Raw genomic sequence first — 4,678 nt, 5'->3', positions numbered from 1 at the left:
TGTCTATTTCTCAATCAAACCATAAACAACGATACGTTGGGTTTTAAATAATATTATTGCTAAGCAGTCATTATTAAGTACATACAGCTCTCATCACGGATTGTGGTCACGCGGTGTAATGTTATTCTCAAGGTGTGCTGTGACTAGGACACTATGCTTCATTGTTATAAAAATTCTCTTTCCCTATTTACGATAGTCTAATGATATTATATTGTCACCAGTAATAACCGTTAGTAAGAATAACAAAGGGATTTAGTCGTCTAAATATTACCGCATGATAAAGCTCAGTTTCGGTTATTCGTCAGTGACTCATTTACCATACGTGCTGGTTATACTTAATCAAGGGGCTCCAAAGATGCCCCCATCCTAAGACAAAAATACAGAATTAAAAATAAATGTATCATAGTAAGTATCTAGAATTAAATATAAAATGGTTTACAACTTATAAAGGGGCCCTACCATGAGCACTATTGTGTCTTTATTTTAAAGAGAAATTACCTGGGTTAGGGGCGTGAGGGTGCCCAAACTCACTTAAGTCATTTGATATCCTTTTGAGCTCCATTACCTTTTTGCACAATGTTCTGGAATTGGCAACAGTTTAGCTCTTACACTGAACGTTTTGTTAAATTGTGAGGGAACCGGTCGCCTTATTCTAATTCCGAAAAGTGATCAAAATTGCAATATTCTATATTCTTTATAACTATCAAAATAGATATAGTCTGATTCTAATTTCAAAGAGAAAGTAAACTTATATCTGTAGTGCCCCAAAATATATTAAAAAGGTATCAAGGGTTTTGACAGGTCGACCATGTCATTCAGCTACATCGTATATTGTAGTGGAGATCAAAATTCAACAAAATTTATGAGGCTCGCCAGATGTCATAACCATGAATTGTTGGTAACGGAGACTCCTTTCAGAGACACGAATGATTAAATCTGACCATTTTAGATTCAAATTGGACACGATCTGCCTTGATCCTACTTTATTGAAATTTGGAAGTGGATATCATCCCCATGAATCTATAGTAAGACATGAGACGTGCTTAAAACAATGATATACACAGTCCGAAACTCTACAGAATTGGTTTAAATCCCGTCATTTTGAAGAAATCTCACATACATACAAGTTAATATAATCATACCGTTGTATATTTCAGTCTCCAGAGCTCTCGATAAAATATGTTCTTATTGAATCAAGTGAAAGTCGGATATAGACTACTTTAGGTCTTTTATTACTTATAACTTAATCAGCCCTTAGCTTTAATGATATATTGTTTAGTCGTCCGAAACACTAACCACAGCTCAGCTGAAGCTACAACGACCCTCTTGAAAATACGCCCACTTTGGTATATAACCGACAAAACAATAAATGTGTTTGAAGAAACAATGCGTGCAGTACTAAGAAAAAAGACATATGCTTAAAGTAGATAAGAAAGGGCTGGGGCAAACATGGGTGCTTAGTCGTAAAACATGATATAGTTTTAGCCGATACTTACTACAAAAACTCACGCTAGGGTAGCCTCCAAGCAATGGGGCAGATGAATAAAAGTCAGAGATGCGGACTAACAATCTAAAAATAGCTGGTCTTACTAAGCAATACTTTACTTGGTCACTGAGTCTCGGGAATTGAACCAACCTCACGATTCCAGAGTCAAGTCTGTTGACTTCACAGAGGAAATATCACGAACGTTTGTTGTTACATTCCACTGTCTCGTTGTGCTTTATTCAGTCTTTACCAATATTTAGACTACGTGACCTATAGCTGACATTGCTCGTTAAATAACTACATGGAATTGGTCGGTGACCTCATTTTATTCTGTGACTTTGTGTGACTATTTCTAACTAATATTGATTAATACTTTAAACGATATTTAGGGGTAGAGATCACATTAAATAATAGAACATAATAATATTATGTTATACTACTCCTTGGTTTTATTGTACACAACGTTCCATCACTTTGCATTGTCATCCTTAGTTTTATTGTACACAACATTCCATCACTTTGTATTGTCATCCTTGGTTTTATTGTACACAACGTTTCAACAATTTACATTGACATCACCAGTTTATACTGTATACTACTTTTGGGTTTTATCGTACATAACGTTTCAACAATTTACATTTTAAATGACAATGTAAATTGATGAAACGTTATATATACAATAAACGAAAACACAGGAGCATTATATATATACTATATATAAACTGATGATGGCAATGTAAATTATTGAAACGTTGTGTACAATAAAACCAAGAGTAAAAAAACATAATTTTGTGTTCGAAAGGTGTTCTTGGTATTTATCTTCGTAGCTACTTTTAGCTATGTAGGTTTCATTAAAGCCTATTTTCAACTCATTTTAATCGATAGAAAATCAACCCCCATCTATAAAAACCAAGACGTTGGTGGATCAACTTAAACGACACTAAAACGATTTCAGAATGACAGGATGTGACTAGAATACAGTTAGAATCATTTCAAATCTTCTTCACATTTTTTTCCTGGCCTTTTCAGTCAACTTGCAGTTCCATAGGTGTTTCTTCTTGCACATTTCGTAACTAAATTAAACAAATAAAAGGAATGATGAAGAGAAGAGTAACAAGTTACTGTTCAACAGAAGGCAGTGGTACAGGGTTAAAGCAGAGTTCACTAATTGTAGAGGTTAGGGTGGTTGAAAGGTAACAAGTTACTGTTCAACAGAAGGCAGTGGTACAGGGTTAAAGCAGAGTTCACTGGTTGTAGAGGTTAGGGTGGTTGAAAGGTAACTAGTTACTGTTCAACAGAAGGCACACGACAGGATTAAGTCTTGTTCGACAATTGTAGAGATTAGGGTGGTTGAAAGGTAACAAGTTACTGTTCAACAGAAGGCAGTGGTACAGGGTTAAAACAATGTTATAGAAAGTGCCAAGTTAAGTGATCATTGTCGTAAATGTTGCGTGATGATAAAACGCATATTAGTGGTGCCGTTAATCACCGTGAAATAATGAGCCACGACATGCCATAGCCGCGATTAATATGACTGATAAAATCAATTCATATATTGCAATGTGTCAGATCATAGTAGTGTTTGAAAGGGGTATAATTTATTCATGTATATTTCTATATCCCCGTCTAATTAATACACTGATCACTATCTTAATAGTGGAATCATATCTTGCTGCAATTGAAAATCAATAGGGTTTTCAAGGTCTTTGATACCAAAGGACGTTTAGCTCCATTTCATTTCATTTTTTATTTGTAAATAATACTAATTGCTTAATAAAAGTAACATATTTTAGCAAAAGTCTTTTATACCGATGGACTAAAGCTTCAATTCAATTTAAATAGTAATTAAGAAAAAAAAAGTCACATATTTCAGCTAAATAAAGAGAAGTGACAACAGTTTGTTTTCGAGCCAGTTATTTCACTGTCCATTTGGACTATTTGAAACTTCTTTTCTTTTTGCTATGTAAATTATTTTAAGCTCTAGAATATGATGTATATTTTTGATATTCAAAATTCCTTCAATTAAAACTGTAATTATAACTCAACGTAAAAAAAAGTCAAAACAGACAAAAAAAAAGGTAACAAGCAACATTTTAATCATCCAATTAACATTATATTTTTTTTTCTTCACATTTAATTTTATAATATTTTTGATTATTTTCAACACACGCAAGCATTGCTTTTAATGCAATAAGAAAAGAATGTAAATGGTTGAAAAATTAACATGTTAGTCGCTGGCAGAAACCAACAAGCATTCCTTTAAAACATTTCATTCCACAATGATCTGGATGCAGACATCAATGTCGATTGTTAACAAAAATCATGGTCTAAGGTTTCACCTTATCCTTTGTTATCCTTTGCGCTTTTTTCTTGTATTATTTAGTGGTTAATTCCAATTATTTTGGACAATTTTGATGTTTAATCAGACCATAACCAAATAAGGGCATACATTCTGAAATATAAATGCTGTACAATGTAGTCGAATTAAAAGCTTTTACACCTCCGACATGACTAACAAAATATAATTATTATCTTAGTTTTATTTCTGATGTTCGAGAATAAATACATTACGATAACAACATGTTAGTGAGTCTGAGATGGACGAAATTCAAGCTAAAATTTCAGCTTCGTTGAGATGTCTTTTGTCTTTAAGTGCTTTTCACTGTGAAGTCTATTTAACAAGATAACCAGTGATAGGTTGGATACACTGCTAAATCGGGTTTTACTAGAATTGTAAAAGACATGGACTGGAAATATAAAAGTTTAATGTCACTTGACCCTGAAGTCGACAACCACCTCCTCATTTAACATAATTGTGGTCGTTGGTTTAATCATAGTTCCAGTCGAAACGGTTGTAAATAAGTACAGATAATCTAGGCAAGATCAATGCCAAGAGGTTAGAATCTCTGATGTTATCTTTATAAAACACGAATTCCCACCTATATGGATTTAAACAGTCAACCGATTCTCTTTTCCTGTAACGACACAATCATTAACAAAATCAACCTAAAACAACAAACTAGCACTGGCGTTTATGAGTGAGGGGGAGGGGGGCACTTCCAGATTTTTTGTCATTTTACACAGTGAAAGAATGAAAAAAAGTGAAGAAGAAAAAAACATAAGTGATAAATGTATACATATATAGAAAATTCAGAAAGTGATGAAACCCACTAAATCAGATTCACTAGTTAT

This window comes from Lottia gigantea (genome assembly GCF_000327385.1).
Source record: "Lottia gigantea unplaced genomic scaffold LOTGIsca_19, whole genome shotgun sequence".
Taxonomy (NCBI): Eukaryota; Metazoa; Mollusca; class Gastropoda; family Lottiidae; genus Lottia; species Lottia gigantea.
The sequence above is the reverse complement of the archived record's forward strand: the minus strand, read 5'-3'. Positions refer to the sequence as shown.